The sequence below is a fragment of the Carcharhinus amblyrhynchos genome, chromosome 21 (genome assembly GCF_965287045.1).
Source record: "Carcharhinus amblyrhynchos chromosome 21, sCarAmb.v2.hapA, whole genome shotgun sequence".
Taxonomy (NCBI): Eukaryota; Metazoa; Chordata; class Chondrichthyes; order Carcharhiniformes; family Carcharhinidae; genus Carcharhinus; species Carcharhinus amblyrhynchos.
Window position 1 is genome coordinate 6688563 of NC_137344.1, and position 15904 is coordinate 6704466.

Below are 15904 nucleotides of genomic sequence, written 5' to 3' on the forward strand. Positions count from 1 at the left end.
AGAATACTGGAAAATCACATCACGCAATGTGGAATTTGAAGAAATGACCCTGAGATTAAGACTTCCATTATCTACCAACTAAGCTTGTTAGACAAGGAGCTCCCTCCACCATTGTGATAGGTCGGATCTCAAACAATGACAAGACAGAGTACAGGTATGGGATAGAGAATTTGGTGAACTGATGGGCGACAATAATCTCTCCCTTAATGTCAACACAACGATGGAGATTGTCATCAACTTCAGGAGGCATAGAGGAGAACATGCCCTTGTCTACATCAACGGGGACAAAGTAGAAAGAGTCGAGAGCTTCAGGTTTTTAGGCATCCAGATCACCAACAACAATGGTCTCCCCAGGCCAACACAATAGTTAAGAAAGTCCAACAACACCTCTACTTTCTCAGAAGACTAAGGGAATTTGATATGTCAGCTATGACTCTCACCAACTTTTACAGATACACTATAGAAAGCATTCTTTCTGGTTGTACCATAGCATGGTATGGGTTCTGCTTTGCCCAAGACTGCAAGAAACTACAAAAGGTCATGAATGTAGCCCAATCCGTCATGCAAACCAACCTCCCATCCACTGACTCTGTCTACACTTCCTGCTGCCTCGGCAAAGCACACACCCCGGACATTCTCTCTTCCACCACCTTCTGTCGGGAAAAAGATAAAAAAGTTTGAGATCACCTACCAACCAACTCAAGAACAGCTTCTTCCCTGCTACCATCAGACTTCTGAATGGACCTACCTTGCATTAAGTTGATCTTTCTCTACACCCTAGCTATGACTGTAACACTACATTTTCTTGTTTCCTTCTCTGAGTGGTATGCTCTGTCAGTGTAGCGCACAAGAAACAACACTATACACTGTATGTGACAATAATAAATCAAATCTCCACAAAGCCTTTCCAACTTATTCATGGACAACTGGTCTTATATGGGTTAACATTAAATCTTACTTGTGGCTATAATATTACTCTATTACAGTATGTTGCGATCATTTATAAATTGAATTTTACTCATATATAACCACAAGAATAATGTCGGTATGGAAAGTGTAATATTAATAACTCCTCTAACATAATCAACCTTGAGTGTACAGTAAGTGAACCTGAATTAATGCAACTCAATTTCTTGCCTCCAGAAGGGTGCAAAGCATGTTGTACATTAGCTTTATAGCTAACGCCAGCTTCTAAAGGCTGTGAGGCAGTTTGGAATGTGTACCCTCAGCTACCGGCAGCTGCAGTGTGGGTGAAGTGCACAGGCTAACCGTTTCTGGTCCTTTCTGGTCAACGGCAGAAATTACAGCGATAACAAATTCTGTTTCCCAAATTTACTGCAACCTCCTCAACGTAATCATAAATGACAAAGTACTTAGAAATAGGAACTACCTTCAACAAGAAGCGGTTGAGACAAATAGCACTGATGTATTAAAGGGGAAAATTAGGTATGTACATGAGGCAAAAAGGAAATGAATGATATGCAGATGAAGTAGGGCGGGAAGAGGTTACTTTAGAATCAAAGTGCAGGAGGTGGCAATTCGGCCCATTGAGTCTGCACTGACCACAATCCCACCCAGGCCCCACTGCCATTACACATGCGTCTACCCTAGCTAGTCCCCCTGACACTAAGTGGCAATTTAGCGTGGTCAGTTCACCTAACCAGCACATATTTGGAGTGTGGGAGGAAACCGAAGCATCTGGAGGAAACCCACGCAGACATGGGGAGAACATGCAAACTTCATACAGACAGTGATCCAAGCTGGGAATTGAAGCCGGGTCCCTGGTGCTGTGAGGCAGCAGTGCTAATCACTGTGCTACTGTGAGATAAATGTTGGCACAGACCAGGTAGAGCTGAAGGGCCTATTTCTATGCTGCAAATACTATATAATCCCATCAAAATATCACATAAGGTTAAAAAAAACATTTTTCAAAATGAGGAATGAATTGTGTGCCCTGTTCCAGTTATTCCTTAGCCTCCAACAACACCTCAGCTGAAAATGACACTAGCTCCTGACTCCCATGTGTATTGCAATGGAAAAGCTGCAGAATTAAGATATTGATGACAGGTAAACATGTGGTATTTTAAGATTTGGTCTGCACTATACAAATGATGGAGGAGTACAATAAATGATATAGCTGAGCCTCTTCAGCAGAGAGCTACACACTGCTTGCAGAGATGATGCTATCCAGTTAGATGACTGCTTTGTGTTTTCTTTGCACTTCCCTGAGTCGAGAAATCCACAGAGTTCTCACAGCTTGCACTGATGTAACTGGAACAAATCATTCCAACATTCTCCAAGTAAGGAAGAACCTGCTATAAACATCTTCCACTTGGCAGTCTGATAACAGTTGAAGGGCAGCTCAAAAGGAAAATGGAATAATGTGAATTGCAATCGCGTAAGTATAGGGCCTACACTCAGTGCTGAGCCTATTTAAATCTTTCTGCCTTCATTTAGAACAACACAAAGATTTCTGAGGAAGAGTTCCTGACTTGAAACATTAGCTTTGTTCTCTCTCCAAAGATGCTGTCAGACCTGCTAAGATTTTCCAGCTTTTTCTGTTTTTATTTCAGATTCTAGCATCTGCAGTAATTTGTTTTTAACAAAGATTTTCAATTTGTCCAGTAATGAAACTGGTGATGCTGATTGTTTGTCTGATATAGAAATTAAATGGAATGAGAATGGAAATGAGGTGGATTCTGTAACAGATCCACAATTCCAAATAACATGTTGAAAATCTACCACAGTAGATTTCCTCATTTCCCTTTTCTGAAAATACAAACTCCTCACAGAGATGGCTTTCCGGAATTGGGAACAGCTGGCATCCACATGAACCAGTAAGTATCAATAACCTCGGCAATCATAGAACCAAAACAAAACTCATTCACCATTCACGCTTTTTAATAGCAACACTAAATGGACAGTAATCAGGAGCAGGATTTAATTACCACACTCTCCTACCCAGTACTGAAGCCTTGTACTGGCTTGCTTCGGATCAATTAACTTTCCTGGTCTATACCCGTCTTGGGATTGCGATAGGAACAGCTATGCCTCTAATTAATTGTTCAGACATATTTTTCCTTCAATTCCAATTCTTTCCAATCAATCCCCATTCAGTTTGACCCAGTATCAATTGCCAATCAGTAATAAATTCCCAGTTCTGAGGTAGCATCAGGGATGTAGTGTCACAGCGGTTAGCATTGCTGCCTCACAGCGCCAGGGACCCGGGTTCAATTCCCGGTTTGGTTCATTGTCTGTGTAGAGTCTGCATGTTCTCCCCGTTTCATGCATGGGTTTCCTCCGGGTGCTCCGGTTTCCTCCCACAGTCTGAAAGACACACTGGTTAGGTTCATTTGCCTTGCTAAATTCTCCCGCAGTGTACACGAAGAGGGAGTGTGGTGACTAGGGGTTTTTACAGTAACTTCATTGCAGTATTAATGTAAGCCTAATTGTAATACTAATAAATAAAAACTTCAGTTCATTAACAGTATTCAAGGCTACAAAAATTTACATCAGGGCCACTTTTCAAAATTTCCAAAACATTTATGTTAATCATTATTTAGGGATTTTATTTGCGAGAATGGTAAAGTACAAGAAATTATTTGTAAATGAAAAGCATAGTTTTAAGAATCATAATGTTAAAGCACAGCTTCTTCGGAAAATCTTTCTCTGTTCTGAAAGGAGGGGTGTTGGAAAGCTGTTTCTACAACATATTTGCATTCAAATCTGCCCATTTGACCCTCTTGCTACTCCATCAATCCTTGTCATTTGTTTGTAAATAGACAAAATCATCAATCATTGCTTATGCTGCACTGAGATTTCTTTTAACACCGAGGGTTCATGTGAGACTCCAGCCAGTTTTCTAGAATGAAGGGGCACTGACTCAACTTCTAACACACACACGACAAAGATGAGAGAAAGCACTATATAGAGGGGAAGGTTCATTATAGCATTTAAATAGATCACCACAGAATGCATGACAAGAGGAACCACAGAAACAGAATGTTCTTTGAGTCAAGTTGATGGCAACACTAATTATGAGGCATATCTTATCATCAAGAAACAAGCGCTTGACAGTTAGACACCGATGACCATTTCCTTTCCTAGCTAACCATTCATCTTAGCCTCTTGCCTTTTACTACACCTGATTCTCCTGCGTTTCACTTTCAGTTACGCCAAAGCATCAGGATAAGTGAGCTCTGGATTGTGAATGGAAGCCTAGCACAGGACCAGTAGCTATTTCTTTCTAACAAGGAGTGAAGAACAGCCGGAACAAGTTGCCAAGAAGAGTGGTAGACACTAGGACACCAGGATCTTAAGAGACAACTAAAGGTTATACAGGGGAGACAGCAGGGAGAGTTTTCTGGAAGGTCAAACTCAGTTGGACTGAAGGACCTTATTCATTTGAATGTGTGCGAACTGGTGATTAAAAACACACACAAACCACTGTTGCAATCACACTAGTTATATTTAACTAAACCATCTGTTTAATTAAAGGTGCTGACTGGCATGGTGGTATTGTCACTGGACTAGCAATCCAAGATCTAATGCAATGCTCTGGGGTCCTGAGTTCAAATCCCACAGTGGCAGATAGTGAAATTTAAATTCAATAAAATCTGGAATTAGAAGTCTACCGATGGCCATTAAACCATTGCAGATTATCGTAAAAACCCACCTGATTCACTAATGTCTTTTAAGGAATGAAATCTACTATCCTTACCTGGTCTAGCCGACATGCAACTCCAGACCCATAGCAATGTGGTTAAACTCTCAAAAACAAGTGCTTCGAAATGAGCTCAGTCAAGAGCAAATAGGAATGGATAAAAAATGCTAGTCGAGCCAGCAATGTCCATATCCCACGAATGAATAAAAAAAAAATCAAACTCCATTCGTGACTTCAGCACATAATCTAGACTGACCTTTTAGTGATGTGCTGAGGGTCTGCTGCAATGTTGCTGCCATCTCTCAAATTAGACCTTGACTGAGGATGTGAGAAGATATCATACTGCAAGGCTGCTATCAACGAATGTAACTTTTCCTTAAATTCCAAGATTCCTCCTTCCTCTATTCCACACGTGGTGCAATAAAAATTCCTGGCATCAATTTTAAATTTACTTCTTACTAGTGGCCCTTATCCTAATTTTGCAATTAAATTTAAAGCAATAGTTTAAATTTATCTTTGATTCCTGTGACTATTTTATGCACATTTATAAGATCACCTTTTAAATGGTATCTTCCCAGGTTGAGAATCATTTTTTTTTTAAACAGTCTTCCCTCATGACTCAGATCTGCAAACACCAGGGTCAGCCTTATCTATATCTGCACAGATATCACAATTCAATTATGCCTCAAATGCCTGAGTGATCAGAAATTTAGGCAGTGGTCCAGGTAGTATGACCAGAGCACCACACAGTTTGGTTATTCCTTTCTCTGTTTTGGTGATGTCCAATCATATATTGGTTACATTATTGGACTAGTTGTCCAGACCCCTGAATTATTAAAGTGGAAAGATGAGTTTAAATCCATGGCAGCTCAGGAATTTTAATCCAATTAATTGAATAAAACTGGATTGAAAAACCAGTATCAGTAATGGCGATCATGAAATTATTAGCTTGTTGTTAAAAATAAATCTGGTCTCTAATGTCCTTTAAGGAAGGCTCCCTTATCCAGCCTGGCCTGTATGCGACTTCAGACTCTCAGCAATATGGTTGCCGCTCAAGTAAAATAGCCAAGCAAGCCACTCAGTTGTATCTATTGATAATAAACTGGTGAACCCACAGACTGATTTGAGTAATGGCCTGCCAGGTATGCTCATAGAAACATACCTTTTAGGTAACATCTCAGACTCCATTGCTGTCCTTGTCATATAAACAGGACATTTCCACCAGAGGTGTCAGTGGTGTACAGCCAGTAGGGAGTTTCCTGGCAGTCCTCAACAGCAATTCCAGATGCTATGAAGTTGGATCAGTGCGATCATAGGCAAGGAAGCTCCAGCTGATTACCATCTACCACTCTCCTTCAACTGATGAATCAGTACTCCTTCATACAAAAAAACATTTGTAAGAAGCATGGGGGCAGCAAGGGTACTTTGGGTGGGGAGCTTCAATGTCCACTGACTTCATTAATTATAGTAAAGGACACTGAGCAAAATTGAACTCATTGGGAACGAGGGGAAAAAAAACTTTCCACTGGCTGGATTTGTACCATGCACATAGAAAGGCGGCTGTGTTTGTTGCCCCAGACCCAACATATCAGCAAAGAAATTTCTCAGGACAGTGTCCAAGTTCCAACCATCTTCAAGTGTTTTACCAATCCTTACTTTGCATTAATAAGATCAGGAATAGGAATGTTCGCTGATGAACGGTGGGCAAGAGTAACTACTGGCCAGAAAATTACCGAGACCAGTCACATAAATATGACGGCAGGTAAGGGCTTTGGAATCCTGCAGCAAGTAACTTCTCCCTTGATTCCCCAAGACCTGTCCACCATCTACAAGGTACAAGTCAGAAGTGTAAAGAAATACTCTTCATTTGTTTCAACGAAAACAGCTCTCACTCAAAGTTCAATGGCATCTAGGATAAAGCAGCCCGCTTGACCAGCACCCCATCCACTAGCTTGAAGAGGCACGCATTTCATCACTACCTCACAGTGGCAGCAATCTGTAATATCTACAGGGTGCACTGCAGCAGCTTGCCAAGATTCCTTCAACAGTATGGTCCAAACCTGCAATTTACAGCCCAGAAGGTCAAGGGCAGCAAACACATCAGAATACTACCACCAGCAACTCTCTCCCCCAAGTCACTCACATCCTGACTTGGAAGCTGCCTCTTCAGTCACCAGGTCACAACTTCCTCCTGCACAGGAGTGTGGGTATACCTACATTATAAGGATTGCAGCTGTTCAAGATCCCTCACCACCATTTTCACAAGGACAACTGGGGGATGGGCAATAGATGCTGCAGTCGCCAGCGACAACCACAACCCATGAATAAATAAAAAGACATCAATTCATTGGCCCTGTCGGTCTGGCCTGGTTGGACATGCAACATGTCAAGTACAATGCTCCTAGGTTTCTTGTGACTTCATTAGTCATTCATTCGTTACACGTATTGCTTTTTTTTGCTTCCTATGTACAATATTTTAAACTTGTCTGTATTAATTTTTTTCTGCCCCCACTTAATATTTTACCAATTTTACTTTGTAATTTCTGAGTTACCACCTCCAATTTGACTGCATAGCCAAGTTTGGTATCTGCAAAGCTGACTACTACATACTGTGTCACTGAAGCAAATTAGAAGTAGTTGTGGAGCCAACATTGATTCCTCAGTTACCCTGCTCAGTATCTCCTCCTGACTTGATAATAACCCCTCTAACGAGTACTTGTTTTCCATCCTTCTGTCGAGATCTTATTAATTCCAAGTTTAATGTTGGAGTCCCACAGGTTTAGGTTTTGCCTGGAGCCTTAACAAAACCCCTCGGAAGTGCAGTTACACTATCACAGCTATCAATTGACTCTTATGCTTCTGAATGAATGCTGATTTCAGTTCACTATGTGATCACTATACAGGTAACTCATGTCTAGTCCTGATAATCCATGTCAATCTACAACTTCTTTCTCTCATGGCCATCACAAGAATCGTTTACTTTTTAACAACTGATGCTTTTTGTTCTTTAATTCTAGACCAGTTTCATCAGGTTTAAAGATTATGCTCTTTGCATAACATGAAAGTAAAGATTAAAAAAAATCTCAGCCATGTTAAACAGCATGAATAAGAAAATGTGGATTCCTACAGTGCAATTCTCTGCATCTGAATTTTTCTTCCTGCTGAACTAGCAGTTGGAATGAAGACCAAACATACCAAACTCAATGAGGATTCCAAGACAGATACACCACGTACAATTGTTACTTCAAAAGTCATATTTGTTTTTTTGTTTTCAATCCAATGTTGAAATTAGTGCACCCTTCTAGAATAACTATTGGCATTTGTGCAAATCACCAAAATCTGCAATGAAACATCAGTGCCCACATAATTCATCTAAAAATGCAAGACAAAGTACAAGCGTTTGCTTGTTGTGCTACAGCTTCCAATGCTGAACATGCCAGCCACCTACCTGCTGACTGGTTTTCTGCCAGAGTGCGCACAGGAACAAAAGTGTTTTAATCAAAAAAGGTATTTTTTGGCAGCATTGACTATGCACTGTTAGCACTGCAATGAGATGGTTCAGATTAAAAAGCGCTGGGATTAGAACACTCGATGTGCAAGTCTCATGGAATTCACTAACCAAGTATAATACTAATCTATAGGATAATATTAATAATACTAGAACAATACTAACGTCCTACTGGTGAAGGACTGTGAAGCATGTATACGCCATCTGGAATTCTCTCTTTTTATTGTAACTTTCTTGAACAATGTCTGTCAAACATGCATATTCTTACTGGAGCTTAGGAGACGTAGGTCATTTGCCCCCTTGAGTCCACTCTGTCATTTAACTAGACCCGGCTGCTCTTTAACCTCAATGACATCTTCCTGCCTGTCACCATATCCTTGGATGCCATTCACATCTAGAAATCATAGACAGTGAATCAGCTTTCTCAGCCCTTTGGGGTAGGAAATTCCAGAGTTTTACCATTATTTGAGTGAAGGTATTCTTCCTCATCTTGATCCTAAATGGTCTACCTCTTATTCTGAGAGCAGACTGGAGGGAGCTTTGTGGTTGGTGTATTAGTCCCACTGTCAGCAAGATCACCGGGGAGAGTGAGGAAGATCAAGGATACAATGCAGAGCAGAAGCTCTTACACGCATGGAAATAGAAGAATTCTTATACCAGTGGCCAATTCTAAACCTAGCAGGGGCTTGCAATGGCGTTAACTACATCCCTCTTCATTGAAACTAGAAGCAATAGGCCATTTAGCCCTTTGAACCAGCTCCACCATTCATTTTGATCATGGCTGATCATCAAATTCAATATCCTCATCCACCCCACACTTCCCTCCATATCCCTTGATCCCTTTAGCCCCTAGAACTATATCTAATTTCTTCTTGAAATTGGATGTTTTGGCCTCAATTACATTTGTGGTAACGAATTCCACACATTCACCCCAGTTCTAAAAGGTTTGCTCCTATGATCCCTAGTTCTGGACTCCCCCGCCACTGGGAACATTCTATCTGAATCTACCCTTTCTAACACTAACAGTTGCTCTTCTAAACTTCAGTGAATATAATCTTAACCAACTTAGTCTCTCCTCATACAAAAGACCTGCCAGCCCAGGAATCAGCCTGGTAAACCTTCGCTGTACTCCCTAAGGGCATCCTGTGAAGTAAGCACCTGTGTGCTTACTTTCAGCAACTGATGCATGAGAGCACCAAAGTCTAGCTAAGTATCCACCTCTCTCAATTTACACCCATTCATAATAATGTCTTCCTATTACTGCTACCAAAGTGGATAATCTCAATTTATCCACATTATACTGCATCTGCCATGCAGATGCCCATGCACTCAGCCTGTCCAAATCAGGCTGAAGCATCTCTACATCCTCCTCACAGCTCACCCTCCCACCCAACTTTGTATCATCTGCAAATTTGGAGCTAATACGTTCAGTTCCGTCTTCCGAATCATTAATATATAATGTGAACAGTTGGAGTCCTAGCACAGATCACTGCGGAACCTCACTAGTCACTGCCAATCAGGAAGATGATGAATGGGATGGATAGGATAGAGGTGGAGAGGCTCTTCCTGCTCAGAAAGGACAGTAGGACTAGAGGGCACAGCCTCAAGATTGCGGGGGGGGGGGGGGGGGGGGGGGGGGGCGTTTAGAACAGAGTTGAGGAGGAACTTCTTCACTCAAAGGGTGGTGAATCTCTGGAATTCTCTGCCCACTGAAGTGGTGGAGGCTGCCTCGCTAAATAGATTTAAGACGCGGGTAGACAGGTTTTTGATAGGCAAGGGGGTTAAGGGTTATGGGGAGAAGGCGGGAAAGTGGAACTGAGCCACAACAGATCAGCCACGATCTTATTGAATGGTGGGGCAGGCTCGAAGGGCTAGATGGCCTACTCCTGCTCCTATTTCTTATGTTCTTATAGGGTTCCATTTGTGCCAACTCTGCCTCCTATCTGCTACAGTAAAAAGTCTGACAACACCAGGTTTTAGTCCAACCTATTTATTTGATAATATTCTCACAAGCTTTCGAGGGGTTACCCTCTTCGTCAGGTGAATGGAGAGTTCTCTCCATTCACCTGACGAAGAGGGTAACCCCTCGAAAGCTTGTGAGAATATTATCAAATAAATAGGTTGGACTAAAACCTGGTGTTGTCAGACTTTTTACTGTGTTTACGCCAGTCCAACGCCGGCATACCCACATCATGACTCCTATCTGCTAGCCAGCATTCTATCCATCTCAAGACATTACCGGCAATCCCACGTGCTTTAACTTTACGTAGTAGTCTGACCTTGCCAAAAGCATTCTAAAAGTCTAAATAAACCACATTCACTGGTTTTCCTCAGTCAACTCTATTAGTTACATTCTCAAAAAATTCCAATAGATCCGTCAAGCACGATTTCTCTTTTGTAAATACATACTGATTTGGTCTGATTATACCACTGCCTTCCAAATGCCGAGTTATGAAATCATTGATAATGGACTCTAGTAATATTCCCAATACTGACATTAGGCTCACTGGTCATTAGTTCTTTGTTTTCTCTCTACCTCCCTTTTTGAATAGCAGGCCTACATTAGTTACCCTCCAATCTGTAGGAACCAGTCCAAAGTCCAAAGGATTTTAGAAAATAACCACAGGGCCACTTCCTTAAGTACACTGGTATGAAGTTTATCAGGGCCTGGAGATTTATGCACTTTTAATCCCATCAATTTCCCCAAAACAATTTCTCTACTAATGCTGACTTCCTTTAGCTCCTCACCAAAACATCTTTCTCTCAGCACTTCTGGTACATTATTCATGTCTTTCTTTGTGAAGACAGTAAGCAAAGTATGAATTTAATTCCTCTGCCATTTCTTTATTCCCTGTTGGGAATTCTCCTGGCTCTGACTGTAAGGAGCCTACATTTGTTTCTGTCAATCTTTTTCTCTTTACATACCTGTACAAGTTTTATAGACAATTATGTTCCCCCATCTTACTTTCATACTCTATTTTTCCCATCTCAATCAATCCTTGGTCCTCCTTTGCTGAATTTTAAACTGCTCCCAATCCTCAAGCCTATTGCTTTTTCTTGCCAATTTGTATGCTTCTTCCTTGAATCTGATTCTCCCTAATTTCCCTTGTAAGCCATGGTTTGGCCACAATTCCCTTACCACTCTTGCGCCAAACAGGAATAAATAACTTCTGGCGTTCACCTATTTGCTCTTTAAATGTCTGTCTTTGCCTGTCCACTGTCTTTCCTTTCAGTAATGTTTCCCAGTCCACCGTGACCAATTTATGCTTCATATCATCACAGCCGCCTTTACTGAGATTCAGGACCCTGGTCTCTGAATCAACAACATCACCATCCACAAAGAATTCTACCACATTAAGGTCACATGTCACCAAGGGTTCTCTTACAACTAGATTGCCAACTAACCCTTTCTCATTGCACAACATCAGTACAAGATGGTCTGTTCCCTTGTTGGTTTCTCAACATATTGCTCCAGAAAACCACGCACACCAGAGATTCCTCCTCAATTGTACTGTGACTAATTTGACTCTTCCAATCTATATTAGGGCGGCACGGTAGCACAATGATTAGCACTGCTGCTTCACAGCTCCAGGGATCTGGGTTTGATTCCCGGCTTGGGTCACTGCCTGTGTGGAGTTTGCACATTCTGCTCGTGTCAGTGTGGGTTTCTTCCGGGTGGTGTGGGTTAGGTTGATTGGCCATGCTAAAATTGCCCCTTAGTGTCCTGAGATGCGTAGGTTAGAGGGATTAGCAGGTAAGTATGTAGGGTTATGGGGATAGGGCCTGGGTGGGATTGTGGTCAGTGCGGACTTGATGGGTCAAATGGCTTCTGCACTGTAGGGTTTCTATGGTCTATGCAGGACGGCATGGTCAACACTTTTGGCTCTCGGGGACCTGTGTTCAATTTCAGCCTGTGTGGAGTTTGCACATTCTCCCCATGTCTCTGTGGATTTCTTCCAAGTGTTCCAATTTCTTCCCACAGTCCGAAGATGTGCGAGATGGGTGGATTGGCCATGCTAAATTGCCCTAGTTCAGGAGGACGAACAGAGTAAATGAGTAGCCTGGGTGAGATTGTTGTCGATGCAGACAACATTGGCTGAATGGCTTCCTTCTGCACTGTAGGGATTAGAGGATTAAAGTCACTCAAAATCACAGATGTTCCTTTAACATATGCATCTCTGATTTCCTTCTAATGCTTTTCCCAACACTATTACTGGGACTGGAGTGAAAAGCGGCCCTCTGCTGATTTTTTTTAATGTTAAACTTTCAACAGTGGTGAGCATTGTTGGTTAGGCATCATTTATTGCCCTTGAGGTGTTGATTAACCACCTTTGAGAACTGCTGCAGCCAACGTGGTTTAGATATACCTACCATACTGTTAGGAAGGGGGTTTCAACATTTTGACCCAATGAAAGTGAAGGAGCAGCGATTTGGTTACATGTCAGGATGGTATGTGTATTTAAGGGGAACTTGCAGGTTGCAGTGCTCCATGCATCTGCTGCCCTTGTCTTTCTAGGTGATAGAGGTCAGAGGCTTGGAAGGTACTATTGAAGAAACCTCCAGTTACTACAGTACATTTTCTTGACAGGACACAGTACTGCCACTGTGCGCTGGTGGTCGAGGAAGTGAATGTATAAAATGGTAGATGGGATGTCAATCATGCAGGCTAACGATGTTGAGTTTCTTGTGTGGTGTTGGAGCTGCACAGATCCAGGGAACTGGAAAATATTCCATTACAGTCCTGACTTGTGCCTTGTAGATGGTGGATAGACTTTGGGGAGTCAGGTGGTGAACCTCACCTGCTCTTGTAGCCACAGCATTTATATGGCTGGTCCAGTTCCATTCCTGGTCAATAATAACCCCAGGATGTTACTAGCGATGGTAATGCCATTGAATGTCAAAGGGAGATGGATAGATTCTTTCTGGTTAGAGATAGTCAATGCCTCGTATGCGTGCTACTTGTCACCTATCAGCTTAAGTCTGGATGTTGTCCAGGTTTTGTAACACATGGACATGGAGTGCCTCAGTATGAGGATTGTGAATAGTGCTAAACATTGTGCAATCAGTCACTCCACTCTGACTTCTTGATGGAGGGAAGGCCATTGATGAAGAAACTGAAAGTATTTTGGCAGAGAACATTACCCTGAGGAATTCCTGCAGCAATGTCTGGGACTGAGATGACTGACCTACTACAACCGCAACCTTTGTGCTTTCTATGTTGATAAAAGCTCTGCCTGTGAGAATTAATTTACAAACTCAGCATGCCTCTGCAGTCAACAGTTCTCAGCATCCCTGGATTAAAAGGCATAAAGCAAAAAAGAACAGAGCCATAATCCCTGATCACTATCCAATTGCTCCTGCTAAAAGCTGCACATGAGCACATGCCAGATGAGGTCTTGGGCTTCTTTTAATACTGGCACAGTGAAACATTTTTTCATCTTTGCAGCTCAGACATAAAGGACAAAATCCTAGGAAAAGAACAACTTCAAGGGAATCAACATCATGAAACTCTAATAAAAACAGAAAATGATGGGAATGCTCAGCAGGTCTGGCAACATCTAATCGGAGAGAAACACGGTTTGAGTCAAATATGACTCTCTTCCTCATACTGTAGTGGGCGAGTGGAATCGGCAGCTGTCGGTAGTGGTGGAGGCAAATTCGATAGGGTCTTTTAAGAGACTTCTGGATGAGTACATGGGACTTAATAGAATTGAGGGTTATAGGTAAGCCTAGTAGGTAGGGATATCATCGGTGCAACTTGTGGGCCGAAGGGCCTGTTTGTGCTGTAGTTTTTCTATGTTCTACTGAACTACCATTTTAATTCACCATCTTGCTCTCATGCTCACCTTTCTGACCTCTGCATGCTGCAGTGTTCCAGTGAAGCAAGCTTGAGGAACAGCAACTCAATTTCCAATTAGGTATGTTACTGGCTTCTGAACTCAACAATGACTTCAACAACTTAGGCTACGAATTCTGAACTCCTTTCTGATTCTGCTTTTTGGCCATGCATCGGCCTGAAACTAGTTTTTGCTTTCCGACAGTTATTCATTATTCTGCCATTCACACACACTCTGGACAAATGTTTTGTTGCTTTACAAACATTACTAGTCTCTTTGACTTTTGTTCTATGACATCTTTGTCACCTGATCTCACTCAGCCTCCGTCCTCTCAGTAATCATGTACATGAGAAATACTTTCGTTCTTCCTCACTCTCCTCCTTTTCAACAGCATAAAAACCATTATATTTCTACCTTCCTTCAGTTCTGAAAGGATCATCATAGAATCCCACTGTGCAGAAGGAGACCATTTGCCTCATTGAGTCTACCACAACAACAATCTCACTCTATCCCCATAATCCCACATATTTACCCCAGCAATCTCTCTGACACGAAGGGGTAACTTAGCGTAGCCAATCCACCTAACCCACACGTTTGGACCATATTTGATTTGAAACAGCAACTCTATTTCTCACTTCACAGATGCTGCCTGACTTCATAGAATCAGGCTCTCTACAGTACAGCAGGATGCCATATGGCCCATCGAGTCTACACTGAAAACAATCCCACCCAATCTCTATCCCTGTAACACCATGAATTTACTGTTAATCCTCCTGACACTAAGGGGTAATTCAGCATGGCTAGTTGACCTAAGTTGTACATCTTTGGAGTGTGGGAGGAAACCTGAGCACTCGGAGGAAACCCACGCAAACTCCGCCCAGATAATCGTACGAGGCCAGAATTGAACCCGGGTCCCTGGCACTGTGAGGCAGCAGTGCTAACCACTATGTCACCACATCACCCCTTGCAATGCCTGAAAAATTGGACAACTCTACGGCAGACTGACCAGTTTTTGTAAAACAGAACCTTTCATATGCAAAAGACATGCAAAAGATCAAAATAGCTGTATTCATTTAGCTAATCTGAAAACTATTGGTTTAAAAGGGGTAAAATATTGATTTTCTAGTTTAAGTCATTAAAGTCCCGAGCTTACCCTATTTAAATACCAAAGATCTATTACAAAGAGAAGGAAAAGGGATGGGGCGGGGGTGATAAGATAAACTGAATTCTGTTAAAAGCACTCTATTATCTCACTTTGCTCACTCACCACTGTGGTTAATTGAGAATCTAATTGCATTTCTAATGAGTAAATAAATGAATCACAGACACCATCATTGGGGTTTGATTTCAACATGAGCAGTGCTGAAACCTTTTTGTTCATTTGTTGGCAAAATGTCAAGCGTGCAAGTTTTTTTAATATCTGAAGTTGCTTTAGTGTCTTGGTTACTTCATAGTGGTAAATGTTTGCTCAGTAAATATATACATGTGAATCAAATTTACTTGCATTGGCTGTCTTTTCTACAAAGTCTTTCACAGGATGTGGGTTTCTCTGACAAGGATAGCATTTGTTGCCCATCTATAATTGCCCTCGCGAATATGGTGGTGAGCTGTCTTTTTGAGCTGCTGCTATCCATGTGGTGTGGGTATACCCATAGTGCTCTTTGGGAGTGAGTTCCCGGATTTTGACCCAGTGACAGAGAAGGAACAACAATATAGTTCCAAGCCAGGATTTTACTACTGTCAGTAAAATGATCCCTTTTAGGACCAGTTTAGAGTCTACACCCTCATTGAGGAGCTCAAGGCATAGCTTGTCAAACTTTTCTGGAGTAAGCTTGTTCAAAATGCTTGGAGGGGAGCATACAAGTGATGGTATTCCCATGTATCTGCTGCTCTTGT

At 41.9% G+C, this 15904-nt stretch overlaps 1 protein-coding gene across 6 annotated transcripts in view; it reads right to left on the reverse strand.

Annotated features, from left to right (window-relative positions):
- The window catches only part of helz (helicase with zinc finger), a 260171-nt gene that overhangs the window by 21078 nt on the left and 223189 nt on the right, over positions 1 to 15904 (reverse strand). The gene's annotated exons all lie outside the window — the stretch shown is intronic.